This window comes from Alligator mississippiensis, chromosome 3 (assembly GCF_030867095.1).
Source record: "Alligator mississippiensis isolate rAllMis1 chromosome 3, rAllMis1, whole genome shotgun sequence".
Taxonomy (NCBI): Eukaryota; Metazoa; Chordata; order Crocodylia; family Alligatoridae; genus Alligator; species Alligator mississippiensis.
In genome coordinates, this window is record NC_081826.1 from 53,961,542 (window position 1) to 53,981,379 (window position 19,838).

The window sequence follows — 19,838 nt, forward strand, 5'->3', positions numbered from 1 at the left end:
CCAGGAGATTGATATTGTGAACGGGTCGAACTAGTGACATTACGTCATGTTGGGAAAAAAAATCTCCTGGAATAGCTTCAGTCAGAGCTGGCAACCCTACTGTCAAATATTAGTAGCAGGTGGGATGCCTGTCACTTGTTGTCTTCAAGTTATACTCTTGTCACAGTTTCAAGCTTCCTTGAGCTCTGTGAGGCATGCAATCAATTTTTAAAGGAAAACTGGCATTTTTATTCCAAAGGTGTGACCCATCTAGTTTTAACCAACTCAGTACAGTGTAAACTGACCACATGGCCTTCTCTTACTGTGGGAAGATGATCTACAGCCCAAATTCCTCCACCCTATCTTCACTGTAAGTGGTAGTACCTTACATATGTTATAGTACCCTTCTACAAGAGTCTTTAAGTGAGTGATGGCTAGCAAAATGGACAAATTCATGCTACAATAATTTGCTTCATGTTGATGGCTAGGGACAGAAGTTACACATAAACTGGTTTAAGTGATCAGACACTGGTTTGAACCTATAACAGAAACTCAGTGCAAATAAACCAATTTCAAAATGGCTGAAACTGGTTTAAGGTAAACATGGTTGAATGTAGTATCAGACTTAACTGATTTGGGTCAAACCAGTTTATGAAATTTCTGTCTCAGACACCTTCCTGGTTCAAGTTAAATCACAGTCCTCCAACATTCCAGCATTTTGCAGCCCTGGGCTGGGCTGGGATATCTACTCCAGAGAGCAAGGCTAGCCCCATTCCTCTGCCTGGAGCAGTGAGGACAGGCTGACAAAGGTGGGGGGTGCAAACCTGGCTGGGGATGCAGCCCAGTCTGCAAGTGGGGGGGTACCCCCAGGCAAACCCCATCTGGGGGCTGGGGCCAAGGTTGGGGGTTAAACACTCCTTCCCCTGCTCAAACCTACTGCTGGCTGCAACTGTGGACTACAAATCCCAGAGGTACCTGGAAGTAGAAAAAGGGAGTGATGATGACTTAGCAACCCTGCAGATTCCTGCTGCTGTGATTCTGGATGGCAAATCCCAGAGACATTGAGGGCAGCAGGAAGAGGAAGTGAACACACAGGAAGAGAGCCATGCTCTAGCACCCCCTGGCTTGTGGCCTGAGCCACTGCAGGCATGTGGCTGCAGTTCCTGAGTCAAAGGTAAATGTCTGTTCACTTTTGTTTTGATTTAATCTGTGCAGTTTAGATTAACCTGCAGAGACTGAATTGATTCAGCCTCAGCCTTTTTGATTGTCTGTACCTAGCCTATGTCTACACAATCCCAATAAGAGTTAAAGTCCAATGGAGATAAATCCTGGTAAACTAATATGATCTGAGATGCTGTTCTAGATACAAGAAGCAGTTTTACAAATGCAGTCACAGCTTTCAGGGCTGGCAAATCCTGTAGGTATTTCATTTACATGATCCTTAGCTATTTGGCATCACTTTCCCTAATCTTCCAGTCTCAAGAAAAATATCAAAATTATGGAACTGTTCATTTTTTATCATTTTTTAATTTATGAATAGTGGTTTTGGTCCTGAAGACCCCAAAAGAACTTAAACTTGAGCTCGCCAAAAATTTCAGCTCAACATGAAACTCTGACATTCTGATAACTTTTTCCACACTAAATTAGAATGAAAACCCGATATGTAGACATTCCTGTGAAATTAAAATTAAAAACAGTTTGGGAGGACTGAAACATTTCTTTCCAATAGTGTTGAAGTTTTTCAGTTTATTTACACTTTTAATATATAAAAATAGAAAATATATTACAATTAATATTTTAACATTGAATGAGCCAAAATGAAATACATTAAAATTAAAATATTGAAGAAAAATATTGTTTTTCCTTGAAAAATGTCATTGTCAGCAATAGTTTCCCACACTAAATTTGACTAAATTTCATTTTTTAGTGAAAAACTATTCCACTGAATTTTTCTTGAGCGGCTCTACATTTAACAGACTTAAAGAAATGTAAATACATTTTACCCTACATTGAAATGCAGTTATCTTGTGATTAAATGTGATAGCCATTAAAAATATGTAATAACACTACACCAGTTGTTCTCAGCCAGGGTGCCACGCAAATGTGATTCACAAGTTAACCCAGATATTCCAAACAGGAATTCATCATGTTAAAAACATTCTGACTTGTTGTGATCTTTCTGAGTTCTTTGCAACAGAATTGCTCTACTATTTTTATATTAAAAAAAAGAATGAAACCTGAGAGCTGGCATTTTCCAAGGGGTGCCTCGAGTCTATCAAAGGGTAACTCAAATCTATTGAAGGGTGCTTTAAATCTATTGACGGGTGTCTCGAGTCGGAAAACAATGAGAACCACTGCACTATACAACAGTGGGAAGGCAAAAATAGAAGAGGAATGCTAAATCCAAAGAAGTGTTCAGGAAGATTCTTAGGTAGGTAAAATAATAATGATCTGATACAGTATGCGTAGGTAATAGCTATACAAATTTAGGAAAACCCTCCTCATAGAGATGTCACTGAAGAAAACAAACCATTTAATTAATCAGGAGTACCAGACTCATCTGTTCAGGTTGCATGTAATTAAGAGGTAAATGTTCTGTAACACAACTGGACCTATTACTGCTGGGGATTCAGTCCTGATGCTGAGTAAATTCAGTGGTCATTGCTCACACTTATTTTCAAAGTAGGAGTGCTAATCCTGAGGCAGAATTCCTTCATTGCACAATGACATTGCTTCTGTTCAGTCATCCAACTGATGTAGCTGTAATAATCTGTCTGATAGATTTTGTTGTAATGGAAGACAGTAGCAGAATGTGGAAGAATCATATTATGACTGGCTTGCAGAAAACAAGTTTCTTACATTCTTCAGCCAATCAGAAAACAAAATATAAAGCAAACAGGGTGTTTTAAGTATGCTTTATTATTGTAGGTATAGATTGTAGCCATATTGGTCTATGGACTTTCATAAGCATACCCAGATCCTCTACTCTGGATGAATCACACACAGCACTAGATCAAAAGTGGAGGTGAATATATGTGCTAAACAAATCTTAGGTTGAACAGAGATGGGAACATTCCTTGATATAAAATGAAGGAATGAGGGCTATTATAGAAGTAGGGGTATCCCAGTCATGTGCCTTTAGGCAGAGGTGGATTCAGCTGGGGGCAAGATTGGGCAAGGAGTGAATAGGTTCCTTTTGGTGTTGGTCTTGGTGAGCGGTATTCTGATGAATGACCTGGTTTGCTGGATAGGTTCTGCTGATGTTTTGGTTGGTGAGCTGGGGAGGCTATCTGGGATTATGAGGATGTTTGGGTGTTATTTAGGAGATTGTTTAGAAGAGAGGAGGGAAGTTCCTTGCTACCTAAGAATTCCCCTAGGGAGAGGAAGTTCTGAGAAGGCCAAATCTGATTGGCTGATGACAGTTGCCTTGACTCACCAGAGCAGTAAAAAGAAGCTACAGAAAATCTGACTCATGGTGACGAGCTGGATGTTTTATAAGAGAAGCTATTTATAAAAAAATATTTAGAGCATGCCCATTTCTTAATAACATTGCAAGCTCTCTCTCCCACTCCTCCAGCCACCATAAACAAACAACTGGCACATAGGGTGTTCAATAGATGTATCAACAATGCAAAGCTATACATACGTGGTAGGATACAGTTGCTTTTGATTTCTAGTGGCTAGTCAAGTAGTTTTTAGAAATGTGGCCATCACTTATTATGCAGAGAAAAAACCCCACAGCCGTCCTTGTTACATGAACAATACCTACCAATTAGATTTTACCTGCAAAGAAAGATCTAAGTCTTGTTAAGAGATTTCTACAGAGCTCAGTAACAAGAAATATGTCTTTATTAGTAGTCTCAGATGTATCCGATGCTAGAAAAGGATATATAATTTACAATATGATCCCTTACAATACCTATAATCATGACTCTATTAAATCTTTTTTTCACTTTTGAGTCCTAATGTAATAATTCCCTGTGTAGGGGATAACACTGTTTAGCAACCAAAATTAATTCTACTCAAGTGCCTTTCCTTTTACCTCAGTAAAATTCACATTCAGTTAATGTGTTACAGTGTGCAAAACAGAAAGAATTCTAACTTTTTCAGTCATTCTCCATAACCACCTACGGACAAATCCTATGCTGATCAGTAGGGCTGTGTAAAACGGGCGCATTTTGATTTGGATTCAGATTTGGCCTGAATCAGGGACAGTGATTCGATTAATTGATTTGTATCACTGTCCCTGATTCAATTTGGCCTACTCCAAATATGAGATTTGATGCTGATTCAGAGAATCAGCAATTTGGACATAGACACAACTTTAAATGTTTTTTCTACATACTTTGAGGTAGCAGGTGTGGCTCGTGATCGCTGTGATGCTGGGGCAGCTGGAGCATCCCACAGGAGCACAGGGGGGCCCTCCATGTGCTTGGCGATAAACCTGGAAGTGTACTGGAACTACTTCTGGTCCACTTCTGGGTCTGCTGGGGAGCATGCAGGGCCCCCTCCCCCCCACACCCTCCTGGCTCACCAATTGGCCACAGGGGGACCCCAGGTGCTCCCCCAGACCCAGGAGGCACCAGTCACAGAGCCACGGGGTGCGGGGGGGGGGAGGGGCTGACACACTCCCCAGCGAACCTGGAAGCAGACCGGAAGTGCTTCTGGTCCACTTCCGGGTCTGCTGCTGAGCGCACTGGGGAGCCCTCCGCGCTTCTGTGGGACCTTCCATGCACCCAGCATGACAGCACCCACGAGCCCCTGCTACCTAGAGGTATGTAGAAAAAAAACTGTTAAAGCTGTCACTATGTTCAAATCTCTGAATCTTTCCAAATTTCTCTGAATCGATTCAGAGGGTTCCCATTTGATTCGGGGAGATTTAAGGGTCCTCTGATTTGATTCGGATTCAGAGATTCGGCCACTGAGTCAGGCCGAATCTCCACCGATTCAAATCAGGGACTGAAGCTTCGCACAGCCCTACTGATCAGTACTGAGATGCAGTCTATATGCTGGGAGTTGTCCGGTAAACCTGTTGACTGATAAATAGGCAGGGGGTGGCCTGTAGACACATCTTGCTGCTGCTCCAGTTAAGACCAGTGTGCATTCCTTTCTGACTGATGCATAGCTACTAGTTGGCATATTATTCCAATTGGTAAGTGTGCAAATATCAAAGTATCTATTAAACTTTAAAGTAATGTAAAGGTTATAGTTTAGCCTGTGACCCAAAGGCAATTCAAATATGTAAATATAAGAAGTAATGCAACCGATGAAAATGAAAGTGACATACAAGAAAAAACTGTTACAATCATGCTTTGATTTGATCTGGAATTAGACAAATACTATAAAACTTTTTCACAAATATTTGTTTAAACTTTGAAACAAATTGCTTTAAGTTCAGCCCCTGTTTGTGTTTATTTTCATGAACATTCCTGCAAATAAATATACTGGCAGTTGTTTGCAGAGACAGCACATTTTAAACGAGGTTGTAGAAGCAGATAGTATACCCAGGTTCAAAAAGAGACTAGGCAAATTCCTGGTTGAAAAATCTATTAATAGCTTTTAAACAGATCAGTCTGAGATGTCCTCTGACATCTCTAAACCAATGATGATGGATGCCAGGGAGGGTAATGAACAGAGGATAGTTCACTCTAGATGAACCCAGTTAAATGCTTTCACCTTAAAGCATCTGCTCCTGCCACTGTCAGAGTGGTCCAGGCCCAAGCCAGATGAGACACTGGTCTGACCCAGTATAGCACTTTTTATATTCTCTCCATCTAACTAAATCTCACCATCTGTTTTTGCACTCTTGTCAGGGAAATTCTGGATGATAGAATCAAGTGCATGCTTAGCAAATGTGCCAATGACATCAAGTTGGGTGGAATAGCAAACACTTGGGAGGGTAGGGCTATGCTTCAGAATGACCTGGAAAGATCAGAGAAATGGTCCACAATTAATCAGATGAGATTCAACAAGGACAAGTGCAAAGTCCTACACTTGGGAAAGAATAATCGCATGTAGAAATACAGACTGGGGAATGAGTGGCTAGGCTGCAGTATTGCAGAGAAGGATCTAGGGATTACAGTGAATCATAAATTAAATATAAGCCAACAGTGTACTCTTATTGCAAAAAAAAAAGCTAACAGCATAATAGATTGGTGGGTTGTGTTAACAGGACTATCACTTGCAAATCAAGGGAAGTGATTGTTCCTCTCTGTTCAGCACTGGTGAAGCCTCACCTGAAGTACCATGTCCAATTTGGGACCCCTGTCTTCAAGAAGGATGTGGATAGTTTAGAAAGAGTCCAGCACAGGGTAACAAAAATGATCAGAGGCCTGGGAGACAAGACCTATGAGGAAAGGCTGAAAAAGCTAAGGTTATTTACTTTGGAGAAGAGAAGAATGCATGGGGATTTGAGAACAGACTCCAAATATCTGTACGGTGATAGAAAGGACGGAGATAGGCTTTTATGTAGTTGTAGAGGACAGGATTAGTAACAATGGCCTCAAGCTGCAACAAGGGAAATTTAGGTGGGAGATTAGGAGGAGCATCTTGACTATAATGGTAATCAAGCATTGGAACAGGATATATAGAGAAGTTGTGGAATCTTCAACCTTGAAAGTTTCCAGAGCAAGTTAGACGGACACTTGGCGGAGATGGTTTAGTCAGGGAAGATCCTGCCTTGAGCAGGGTTCTGGACTAGATGACCTTGTGAGGTCCCTTCCAGACCTACTTTCCTATGATCTTGTGATCCTATGAATCCAGTTTCCTTGACATGCTCGTAAAGAAGTAGACGTATCCTTGGAAGGATGTTTGAAGAAAATTAATTCTGAATTTGTAACTGCAAATATTTGTGCTGGAAGCTTGGTTCCACTCATCCACTTAAAGAATGGCAACATACCATGTGACCTACCTGACCAGTCAATGTATCACAGCTCAGATTTTGAATACTGTCAACAAGGAGGAGCTGAATATAAGCCAAAGCACTTACCAGTGCATTGAATATTTATTTTTAAAAACTAAGCAGGAGTCTGAAACAGGAACATTAGAACTTAACACTTCAAACTTTCATCTAAAGATGTAAAATATAAATGAATTAATGCTGCTGCACAAACATAACCTATAAGCTTGCAAACATTAAAAAAAACAAACTTTTTCACAGATGTTTGTGAAGTTTACTTGATTTCTTGTGTACATATGTTTGTTAGGGAGGGAGGCTATGCATTAGCAAGTGGAAGAGGAAAAATAACAAGAAAAAGGGTTCTGAGAAATAACAACTCCTGTTCCTATTTCTATTATCATCAGTTGAACCAGCCTATATGAATTAAAAAGGAAAGAAGTTGCTTGATGGAAGCTCTACCTTGACATAGTGCTGATTGAGAAACTAAAGATAAAAAGCACTCGCTTTAGCCGAAAGGGTAAATGAGTCATATTAGTATCTCTTCCTGTACTCTATGTTCTAAGTAAGTGGAAATGCTTCTTTGAATAATACCATAGGTAAAGAAGGGCTCCAAACTCAACTTTTGGGTTTGATCACCCTTGAACTCTGTGGGAGCTGGAATACAACATTTAGCCTTTTATAGCTAATGGAAGCAGAAACCTAGTCACAAACCTTATGGAGATTCAGAACCAAATCTATTTCTAGATTGACCTTTTTGGGCCTTTCTGTAGTGACAGGTCTTTAATATAGGAACTACCAGATGGGGGTAGCCAATTTAAGGCTTCTGTACTTAACAATATTTTTTTCCAGTTTCTAAAAAAAGATTTATTTTTTTAGAAAAAGATGTATATACACACACACACACACACACACACACTGGTATGCATATACTGGTATCTCTTGTGTCTTTGTTTTAATATTTGACCTGAATGGACATTCTGTTAGGCATTATTATGCAAGTATTATGATTCTAATTACCACTAGCAGAATGCGCTTGACAGTAGTATTACAAACCGAGCTCACCTCGGACATGTTGTTTCTCTTTCATGCTGGTGCTTCTGCCTCCTGGGAGTGGCTCTACCACAAAGTCTTTGGCAGAAGAGGTAATTGAAGCTCAGCTGAGTGGCAGCCACTAGTTTTACTTAAGGCTAAAAAATGCAGTAAGGAATTTTTAAAAAGTGAATAGAAAAGCATTACCTGCTTATTCATGTGACATAATAAACATCAACACAATCCATGATAAGATATGTAAATTATTTTGCATTCGCTGTGTAACAAGCATTAAAGTGCACATACCTCGAAGCAGTGTGCTTCATGCTGGACACAGAGTGGCTTGCAGCAGCGGAGGTTTGCCCCTTGCAGGGCACCATAGGGAGAAGCAAAGTTTGTCCCTCTACGGATACCAAACTAAGGGCAAATGAAAATCTGCACCAGTGGAGACATCGTAGAAGAGGGAAGTCCCAGTAAGAGTTTGGCAAACAAAAGTGATTCCTCAGTAAGCCCATGAAAAATCTCAGCTTCCTGCTGGGAGGGATCCTTTAAGAGAGAAGGTGCATGTGCAGGGTGAGGAGAGGGAGCCGCGCAGCAGCGGATGGACCCCTTGGGGTAGCCGGAGCTCAAGAGGGAACCTCTGGAGGACTTCGGAGCGTGTAACCCTGAAGATCCCAGCCAGGGATTCAAGACATGACAAGCTGATTCCTGCAGGCATAGGTGACGCATAAGTGGGGCACCAGGGGGCGGGGGATGTGCCCCCTCTGAGATTGGCTGCTGCTGAAGCCACCACTGGCATCTGTGGGCAGTTGTCGCTTGTGCGCCCCCCCCGCCACCGACACTTCCAGCAGTGTCTGCAGGCAGTCCCCACTCACTGCCACCAACACCAACAGCTGCAGATGGTCCCTGCTTGCCACTCACTACCATGGTGCCCCTCCAGTCTCAGGAGGCACCAGTCATTCATGCCCTCAGGGACCCATTGTGATACCTGTAGGTATTATAGGGCTTGCTAGTACTGCCCTGAACTCATCTGCCTACAGGTGGCGACAGGGTAGACCTTGGCTCTGGATCACCAGGTCTGCCAGGAAGTGGATCTTACGTTTTCTTTCCTGCCACGACTTTGATGACCTATATATTCCCAGGAGGCACTGCCCACAGTGATCCTGCCTGGTCTTAATCCCTATGTCTTCTGTGGGGCTCCAAACCTGTCCTTTACCCCAGCCTAGCCTCTCCTGATGGTGTTTACAATATTCTTCTGCAGCCAGGTTGCAGTGCTGCCTGTTGTAACCTTATTTTGCCCTCTACCCCAGGGTGTCCTAGTGCCTCTTTTGGGTATACCCTTCCAGGGGCGGTCTTAGTCTATGCTAAAAAAAAATCAAAATAAACAGCAAAAAAAAAAAAAAACCCCACAGAAAAAACCCTGGCTGCTTCTCAGCCTTCTTGTCAGGCTCTGGCAACATCCCTTTTCTCGTGATCAGGTGCTCAACCTCCCAATCACCATAATCCAGACAAAGCAATCCCTTAGTCCATTCTTTGCTGTGTTCTAGCCTGCCCTGCACCCCTGTGACCGTTCATAGTCTCTTTGGGGTCTCCCACCTGTGTAGGAAGGCTCTACCTGTGGCTGCAGATTTTTCCTTCAGGCCTTCCTCTGGATCCTCTGTTGAAAAACTCCACTCTGAAGATTCTCTCAGGCCTTGTGGACTCCCTCGCTCCAGATCCCCAGATGTAGCTCCATTCCAGAGATTACCACTAACCACGTGTTTGCAGGCCTCCGCCTGCCTTAGGGTCACTCCCGCATGGTTCCTCAGGCACATTCCGCAGTCTTTGCCTGCCCAGACACTCAGCCGCTCCTCTCTCCCTGTGGCCTGCAGGGAACTCAACCCCCTCTGCCCCTCTCTGGGGCTGGAAATACTTTTGAGTGGCCTCCCTCCACCAATCCCGGAAATTGGGTGGGTATTTTCCTTCCTTTCTGGGCTGCAGCTGCAGCCCTGCTGGCCCTCCGTGCTGTAAGTTCTGTCTCACTTCTTCACACCCATCCACCGGAAACCCATGAGCCTTGTGTAGGGTGAGAGGGAAGACAAGTCTGGAGGGAGATAGTCTGGGTCGCCTTTGGCATCTGTGAGAGGTCAAGTTGGCCTGAGGGGTAGCAGGTTATCGTGTGTCATGCAGGAAGAGGGAAAGCTGTGTGATAGAGGAAGTCCTATTAGGGGGGAGCAGAGGGCTTTAGAAGATGAAGAGGGGTTGGGAAGAATGGTGGTTTTTTTGTGTTGCTTTGTTTTGTGTTTGCCTTTGAGTTAAGGTTTGTACCAGGGGCAGGACAGCACTGTGTGAGGGTACCAGAGGTGAGAGTCAGCTACCATATGAGCCAGAGGGCAAGACATCCTCTACCACAGGTGTGGGCAAAATGTGGCCCATGGGCCAGATGTGGCCTGCCAGGCCATTCTATCTGGCCCTCAGGACCCCTGAAAAATTTAGAAAATTAATATTTATCTGCCCTAGCTGCCTGTCATGCGGCCCCTGATAGCTTGCCAAAACTCAGTAAGCGGCCCTCTGCCTGAAAAAATTGCCCGTCCTTGCTCTACCAGTTCATGCTTGCAAACTGAGTCCAGCAGACCCCAAGCTGCACCTCCTGCTGACCACTGAAGAGATTGCAAAAGGCATTTTATTGTTTACCTGAGCATTGTGGTATTAAGTCATTCATATATTTGAAGTGCTGTTGTCACAGAGCACTAAGGTGCCCTGCTCCTAAAGAGAGGAAACTGCTAGGGAAAGAGCTCTAGCAGTGAGTCAGGAGCCCAGCTGTTGGTCACCAGGGCAACTAGAGTAGTTAGTGACCCACACCTGCCAGCAGTCAGCTGACCGAAGAGGGGCAGGGCCTGGCACATATAAATCCCATGGCTGAAGCCAAGCCGGCAGTTCCCTGCCAGCAGCCAAGGGGGAAGGAGTTCTCCCAGAGAAGAGAGGCTAGGCCTGACTGCAGGAGCAGCTTCTGACACTGCTGAGGGTTGGAGTATTCCCCGGTAGGCTTGAATGATGTTTTAGCCGGGCGGCTTGAATTTATGTTACAGCCCAGGGGCTTGTGTTTTGTTGCTATTTAAAGACCGGTGGTTTGGGTGAGGCTATTAGGGGAAGGAGGAGGCCTCATAGGGGACTCACAGCAGTGTGGGGACCCCAGCGCCAATGAGGGTGCAGCATTCGGGGTGCACCAACCTCAGCCCCAGAGAGGGAGTGGTGATAGAAGCCCCAGAGAGGGGGCGGCGAGAGCTTGAGTGCCGGGGAGGCACAGTGCGAGACAGGGCTACGGAGAGCCTGAGCGCCAGAGGCACCAGAGAGGGCGCAGATCGAGACAGGGCCACGGAGAACCTGAGCGCCAGAGAGGGCGCAGAGCGAGACAGGATCGCAGAGGGCCCAGGGAGAACAAGGGGGACAAATTATAGCAAGGCCCAGACCAAACAATATCGGTTCCATCTGCGAGGCTTGGGGCATCGTAAAGGGGTGGTTGGAGCCACGCGCAGCCCATAAGGCTAGGGTGCCCCAAAACACCCATTGTATCATCTATCTTGGAGCGGGACCTGCCACGGGGTCCAAGTGTACAGCAAAACATGACCAAGAGGGCGTAAAAGGCAACCTCCCAAATATATATTTTATCATCAAAGACATGGCGGGTGAGAGTCAAGGGTGCCCATTGGGTCAACTTGGTATGGTAAAGGGAGCCTTAGGAAGATCACGGCCATCCTACTAGACCCCGTGCCATGACAGCTGTGTTACTAGTGTGAAGTATAGTATATGGTAGTCCAGTTGGTGAATGTTGGGTTGTTTATTGTTGATTGTTAACCAGTATTATTATCTTAGCTATGTATTTTCCTTTTCATGTCATTTATGAATTCAAGTGCCTATAATTTATCTGTATATGTGTATATATATTGTATTAAAGTTTGTATATACATCGGTTTGACTCGGATCTTACGATGAAGGAGGGGAACTCAGGGTACTCTGCTGCTCAGCTATTCCTATTCCTTTGGTGAACTGGGAGAAAGACTAAGGCCATTGTCACCCCAGTGATCCAAAATTGGCAGTAGCCTGCTCCTAGCATGGTGGACCAGGGTTACACCTGCAACTTTCTTTGAACACTTCAGATTGCAGATTTTGTCATGTTGTAAGGTCAAGTCTACACTACAGCTGGAGAACAGTCTATAGCTACATTACAATGGCTGTGATTATCATCACATTTCAAGTCTGGCTCTCTCAGCAATCTAGATAGATTTTCTTCCCCCCTAAAGAACAATACTAGACAACTGCCTCTACAGACCAAGCCTTCTCAGCCACTGGGTATAAGGAACCAGAAGGAGTGATGATCTCACTCACTATCCCTCCCTTCTTGCTGCTGTCTTTCCCTCCCTATCTTCTTCTGTCCTCAACTCTGCCCTAGTAAAGTGTGTTTCTGCTTCTTTCCCCTGCCCACATGGGGTAGAACTGCAGCCAACTCCAGGTTCTCTTCAAAAAGCTGTTGCCTGGAGCTGAGTGCTATGGAGATGTGTCACAGATAGGGAATAACCACACTAGCATTGTTCCCACACCCATCCTGCAAGCAACTATGGTACCGTTCAGCCTAGCCCAATATTACCTGCTCTACCACACAGGCCCATCAAACCTAACAGAGAAACTAATGCAGGGTAAGAGCTTTAATAATTAAGCACACAGTAAAATAATAAAACTATTATTTTAGTATAAAACTTCTATTATAAAACTAAACTAGTATGCCTTGTTAACCCTTTCAGGTAATTACAATGTGAGCCGTTTAAAGGCTATTATATTTTTTTGGGGCTGGCTTGTGAATAATTTTTTACTTAGTGGATGTGGAGGATATAGGCTTATTTGAGTGAGACAATGTACATTTCAGACTTCTTTGTTTTGTTTTATTTTGCAGGTATTTTGCTTAAGTATGTTGTACATGAATAGAACAAGAGATTGCTCTGTTGTCAAAAAGTGGCATTTATCTTGCCAGGGTAAATAAGATGACTCTTGGTTTCCCTATTTCTTTCTGGAAAAAGGAACCAAGAATATTTTAATAACTGTGGAAAAAAGTAAAAATATGGATGTAACAGTGAGAAGCGAAGGACACTTGAGAAATCACTGATCAGACTCAAAATGTTTAGAAAATTGGAGGAATTTAAGTAATCTGTACCCCAGACGTTATCCCATGGCAGAGGGTGGACAACAAAACTGGATCCACAAGGTAATCTCGTTTGGACCTCCAGGCTATTTGTCATTTTGGAGTACAACTATTGCTGTTTTTAAAGAAGGGTATGAAATCCTGGTTTCTTGCCAGCTTGGATCTGTGGCAGCCTAAGTTTCCAAGCTTCCAGCTCTTCCACATCCTGGGCTCCCAGGATATCCATGCTCATGCCTCTTTGGCAGACTGCCTAGAAGACTGATGGGAAGATGAGAGCCAGGAAGCTTTCAGAGTCCCATCTCCAAAGTTCCCAGAGTCAAGTCTCATCAGCAGCCAGGGCCCTCACAGTTTGCAGCTCTGGGGCAGCCCACCCACCCAGACTACTGTGGAATTAAAGACATCCTCCTACTCCCTCCCCTGGCCAGAACCTTCAGGATCTGAAGCTTTACAGCCCATAAGGAAATCAGAGTGGAGTTTGAATGGGTTTGAATAAATAAGGCCTGAAGCATGGGACAACTGAAAAAAAAAAAATGAATAGCTTCTCATTAGTGCACACTATCTACCATGTGCTGAATGAGGAAAAAATAGTGTGGGATCATATAATTAAATTCTGTACCACAAGGCAAACACAAGGGGACAAATAAAGGTTGCATAGTCAACCTGAATCTAGCATTTCCTAATTTTTGAGCTTTTGACTTCATAGATTTCATAGATATTAGGGCTGGAAGGGACCTCAGAAGATCATCGAGTCTAGGCTGCTGCCCCAGGGGCAAGTCAGCTGGGGTCAATCCCAGCAAGATAAGCATTCAATTTTCTCTTGAAGGCATTCAAAGTAGGTGCTTGCACCACTTCCGAAGGCAGGCTATTCCGACCTTAGGGGCTCTGACAATAAAGAAATTCTTCCTTATGTCCAGCCTGAAATGGTCTTGCAGGAGTTTATAACTGTTCAACCTTGGGGCGCTCTGGTGAACAAACGTTCCCCCAGATCCTGGTGGACACCCCTTATAAACTTATAGGTGGCCACCAGATCACCCCTGAGCCTGCACTTTTCCAGGCTGAAGAGTCCCATGGCTCTCAGCCTCTCATCATAAAGTCAGTTTTCCTGACCTCTGATCATGTACATGGCTCTCCTCTACACTCTCTTAAGCTTTTCCACATCCTTTTTGAATTGTGGAGCCCAAAACTGGATGCAGTACTCCAGCTAAGGCCTCACCAAGGCAGAGTACAACAGGAGAATGATGTCCTAGGATTTGCTTGAAGAAGCATCTATGGATGCAAGCCAGCGTTTTGCTCGCTTTACTAGCCACGGCATCACTTTGAAGGCTCATGTTCATCTTGTGGTCAATCATGACCCCCAAGTCCCTTTCATCCATAGTGCTAGCCAGCTTAGCACTCCTAAGACTAAAAGGATGCTGCAGGTTTTTCCTCCCAAGGTGGAGAACCTTGCATTTTTCGGTGTTAAACACCATCAGGTTCTCATCTACCCATTTCCTGAGCCTGTTGAGGTCAGCCTGGATCACTCTCCTGTCCTCCTGGGATGCTTTACCCCAAAGTTTGGTATCATCGGCAAACTTGGCCAGTCCGCTTCTGACTTCAATGTCCACATCATTAATGAAGATGTTGAACAATATAGGTCCGAGGACAGAGCTTTGAGGGACCCCACTGTTCACAGAGCACCATGACGATTGACTTCCATCAACCATCACCCTCTGGGTCCAACCATGAAACCAATTCCCCAGCCAGCAGATCGTGGTGGACCCTAGGCCACAGTTGGCCAGTTTTGCCAAGAGGTGATCATAGGATACCAGATCAAAGGCTTTTTTAAAGTCAAGATATGCAACATCAATCTCCTCTCCCTTGTCCAGGTGATAGGTCACCTGGTCATAAAAGGAAATAAGATTGATCAAGCAAGACCTACCCGCAACAAACCCGTGCTGGCTATCCCTCAGGATGTTTTCATTGGCCAGTCTGTTAAGAATGGCCTCTTTGATAATCTTTTCTAAGACCTTCCCCAGGATAGAGGTCAGGCTGATGGGCCTGTAGTTTGCCGGTTCCACTTTCCTCCCTTTCTTGAAGATAGGCATCATGTTGGCCTTCCAATCTTTGAGCACTTCACCAGAGCGCCAGGAGTTCTCGAAGATCCATGCCAGGGGCTGAGCTATGATGCTCACCAGCTCCTTGAGTACCCTGGGGTGTAAACTGTCAGCCTCTCAAGGTGTTCCTTCACGAGGTCAGCATTGATGGAGGGCAAGGAATCTCCCTCATTTGGGCCTCCCTGTCCTGTGATGGGCAGAGGCATCCCATGGGACTGGTGAAAGACTGACGCAAAGTACCCATTTAGTAGGTTGGCTTTTTCCTGGGCATCTGTTGTCAGTTGTCCCATCTGGTTTAGCAGGGGTCCAATGCTGCCCTTGCTCTTCCTCCAGCTCCCTACATATCTAAAAAAGGACTTTTTATTATCCTTGATCCTAGTAGCCAGTTGGAGTTCTGTCGTAGCCTTGGCTTTCCTCGTTTGCTCCCTGCAGGTTTGGACCAGTGCAGAATATTCCTCTTTGGAGGTGGATCTCGTCCTCCATCCTTTGTAGGTCTTTCTTTTTAGATGCAGGAGGTCCGCTATTTCCTTGCTGATCCAAGGGGGCTGCTATGCCCTTTTGCTGCCTTTCCTCTGAGACAAAATAGCCTTAGCTTGTGCATCTAGGATCGCTCCTTCGAGGAGCAACCAGTCTTCCTGAACTCCCCTCCCCTTGGGGTTGTGGTCCCTTAGGGCCTCACTGACAAGCCTCCTAACCTTATCAAAGTCAGCTTTCCTGAAGTCGAGGACTTCTGTATTGTTGACTGACTTGCCAGCTTTACGGCAGATGGTGAAGGTGATCAGCTCGTGGTCACTGTCACCCAGCTTCCTGTCGATCATTAGGTCACTGATTAGGTCATCCCCAGTTGCCAGTACCAGGTTGAGCAGCACTTTACCTCTCATTGGCCCATAGAATTCTTGTGTCAGATAGAGTTCATCCATGCACAAGAGGAAGCTTTGCGACCGCTCAGATTTGGCTGAGCACTCTTCCCACAAGATGTCTGGGTAGTTGAAGTCTCCCATGACAACCATGAACTGGGAGCATGTGGCCTCAGCCAATTCCCTGGCGAACTCCTGGTCAAACTCTTGACTTTGGGTGGGAGGTCTGTAGTAGACTCCCACCATTGTTTCCCCTGTGCTGTGTTCCCCATGGATTTTAACCCAGAGGGTCTCCAGTCATCCACCCTTGTCACCAATATTGGCTTGCAGGGATGTGTAGCTCTCCTTAACATAGAGAGCTACACCCCCACCCCTTTTGTTCCCTCGATCTCTCTTATACAGGTTATAGCCACCTGTACCTATGGTCCAGTCATCGGTGGAGTCTCTGTTATCCCTATGACATCGTATTTCTTTGTGTTAAGCAGGAGGAAAAGTTCCTCCTGTTTATTCCGCAAGCTCCTGGCATTTGTGTACAGGCAGGCAGGCAAGTGTCCCCTTGGGACCCCTTGCCTTGCCTGCAGATTATTCCAGAGCTGGGGCAGGGGTGGGCCCCCTTAAGTGCCTTGGCCTGCTGGCTTTGCAGGGGTTGCTCAGCAGGCCAGCAGTGGTGGTAGTCCCCACCCAAGCCCCGGCAGGCTTAGTTTAAAGCCTGGTGGAGCAGGTCAGCCAGTCTGGCTGAGAAAAGCCTCCTCCCCTGGGGAGAGAGGTGGAGGCCATCCCTTCCCAGCAGCTCACTGCCTCTCTCACCAAAGAGCGGGCTGTGGTCATGGAAGCCAAAGCCTTCCCGATGACACCAGTGCTGCAGTCTTTGGTTCACTACCTGGATCCTCCTCTCCCTCCTCGGCCCGTAACCCAATACTGGGAGGATCAAAGAAAACACCACCTGCACCCTTAGACACTTAAGCCCCGCTCCCAAATCCCTGTAGTGCTTCATGACCTGGCTGGGAGCACTCCAAGCCATATCATTGGTGCCCACATGGATAAGGAGCATGGGGTAGTGGTCAGTAGGTTGGTGGAGTTTAGGGATCTTCTCCACAATGTCTCAGATTTGGGCTCCCAGGAAGCAACAGACTTCTGGGGTTAAGGGCCAGGGTGGCAGATTGTCTCCTCAGTCCCCCTCAGGATGGAGTCTCCCACGACAAACACTTTTGCATTTTGTCTTGTGGAGAGCGGGGTGGTAGCTACAGTAGAGCCTGTGTTGCCTGCAGGAGCTGGCAACTCAACAGGCTCTGCTGGGGCTGCAAGAGGTTCATTCCTGTTGCAAAGCTCCAGCGAAGCAGGGACCTTGGTGCAGCGGGCCTTGGGGCCCTTGGCCACCTTGGTCCAACCCCTGGGCTGGACAGAATGGGAAGTCCCTGAGTACTCCCTTGTCCTGGAGGGAGACCATAGTCTACCTTTCGCCTCCCAGGGGAGAAGGGCCTGGCAGTAGGAGTTGATCTCCTCCTCACAGTCCTTGATGGTGTGCAGTCTCTGGACTGTGCCCTGGAGCTCCTCCAGCTGGCGCGCCAGAGACCCCAAAAGGGAGCAGACCTCACAAGGGAAGGTGGCCATGCTCCTGGACCCCAGAGCCTGAAAAAGCGAGAGGCAGCCCCCACAGCCAAGAGCCAGAGGCTCCATCTGCATGGAGCCCAGAACCATGGGCTCCATCTGTGTGGAGGCCTCTGAGAAGCCAGAGGTGGGGTCCTCAGACCCCGAAGGGACCCTTGGGTTGCGGCGCGTGCCCATCCATGTAAATGCCGCTAGTAGGCCGGCTGTGGCTGGGACTGTCTACCCTAGGGGGCTCACAGGCAGGGCCTCAGGCCCTCCCACTCGCCCTCCTGCACAAACCCTGTGCTAACTCACACGCCGGGCAGACAAACATGCCTGTTTGTGCAGCCTGTTCATGTGGTTCCCTGCGGGGCTGGACGAAGTAGGGGCCAGGCTGGGGCAAGACCCTCTCGGGCTCCAACTTAGCCACCTCCCCACGGCTAGGCTGGGGCTAGTCCCTCCCACTGCTTGGTGACCCTGCCATTCTTCTAACTGGTTTTTCTGTGTAACAGACTAAAAATGGTCTCATGAAATATGGCTAACATGTACACTCCTTTTATAAAAGTTTGAAGGCAATTCCTTGTTTAGGAAGTAAGGGAGTCATGAGTTCCAAGACTCTGGAAGTGTTGTAACAGGGACAGTGAAACTGATTATGCCCAGTTAGATAGAGTGGGTTAAAAAGTTTAATTCAGTCATATTGGGTGCTGACAGATGGGCAGCTCTTTGGTCTAATTCATGGCGCTTCACAGAAAGTGCCATGAATTAGATAGGCCTTCCCAATCCAACAGACATTTGCTGTTGGATCAGGAGGGTGGAGGATCGAGCACCACTTTGCAGGATCAAGCAATCCAGCAAGCAAGGCTGCATGTCTGCAGTCTCTTTCCCTAGACCCCTACCCCACCCCAGCTCTGATGTATCAGGATGAGAGAGGGAGAAGACAGGGGAGGAAGATCTGTTCTGGGGCTTGCCCACCCTGTGTTGGAGTGGGGAAGCATGTGGATTGGAGCCCCTCACCTCGGCACCCCACTCTACCTGCCTCACCCTCCAGCACAGCCCCCCTTCCCCCGAAGATAGCACCAGGGACAGAACTTAATGAAGGTGCTCTGCTTTGGAGCACCTTCATCTGAACCCTCATGTAATGAGGGTTTATTTGTCATGCAACTGGGCACTTTTTAAAGCACTTCTCAGCTATGCACTTTCAGTACCTGATTGTGTGACAAAACATTAGTTCTCTCGGAGCCTATTGGGATTGATATTATTTTTAGAAAAGGAGCTCCTAGAAGAAGAATCCAGTGAAAAATAGGATGAAACAATGTAGCAGAGATTACCTAATGAAATGGAGCAGAGATGAACCTGAGAGTAAAACAAATATTTTGAGAATGGAAAAAGACACAGGAAAAAAAAACACTCCAGTGGGGAAATAACACAATATTGGTTAAAGTATACCACCCTGTATCAGTGTAACTTGGGATCGCTCTCATAGCCTTAGTGAATGACATAGTACAGAGTTTTACAAATCTAAAAATGTTGGAGTTTGTACATCTGAAGAACTATAAAAGTTTCTCTAGGCAAGCTTCCTTTGATCAATCCCTACCATCATAGGCCTGCCACAGTTATGTGCTAAAATCTCTGTCCTGCTGGTGAACCATATAAATCAGTATAGAATACATACCCTAAAGTAATTTCAAGAAAGAGATGGCTTCCTTACCTAGTAGAAGCCTCCTAAGTTGCAGGAAGGGACACAGCCAAGGATAAGGGCAAACGACTAAATTCTTGTCTTTCTGAGGCAAAAAAGTTCAATAGCTTCTTTCCTAGCTACCTACTAGGGTGCAGTGAGTGGGCAAGTACAGATGGTATCCAAATCCAGTCCTAAAGGAGCACACACCTGTTCCTAAAACCCATCAATAACAAATATCCTGATAAAAAAATAACTCCAGATCCTTTGAATGAAACAACATTACTGATTAGGAGGAAGTAGGAATAAAAAACTACAGGCTCTGTCCTATCTGCCTTTTGTAATGCTTTCTTCTCAATCTCTTTGGCAAATGGAGAACAATTTCCTTTGGATTAACAGCCTGACTGCTACATCTTATTTCCTCAAGATCTAATTAGCCTCTCTCTCTCTCTCTCTCTCATCAGCAGAAAGGAGGAGGAAGTGAAGTAGAAAAGTGTAGCAGCATTTCATTGTGGTAACATATTAACAAAGATGTTGGTGTCCAGTG

The 19,838-nt window shown here is 45.7% G+C and overlaps 1 long non-coding RNA gene across 2 annotated transcripts in view; it reads right to left on the bottom strand.

Annotated features, from left to right (window-relative positions):
- Positions 1-19,838, bottom strand: part of LOC106737644 (uncharacterized) — a 64,545-nt gene that overhangs the window by 21,619 nt on the left and 23,088 nt on the right. The window contains exon 1 of one of the 2 annotated variants that reach the window (XR_009460697.1): positions 955-1,056. The exons of the other annotated variant lie outside the window; for it this stretch is intronic. This is a non-coding gene — a long non-coding RNA (uncharacterized LOC106737644). Of the gene's footprint in view, positions 1-954; positions 1,057-19,838 lie in introns of those variants that run through there. 2 annotated transcript variants of the gene reach the window in all.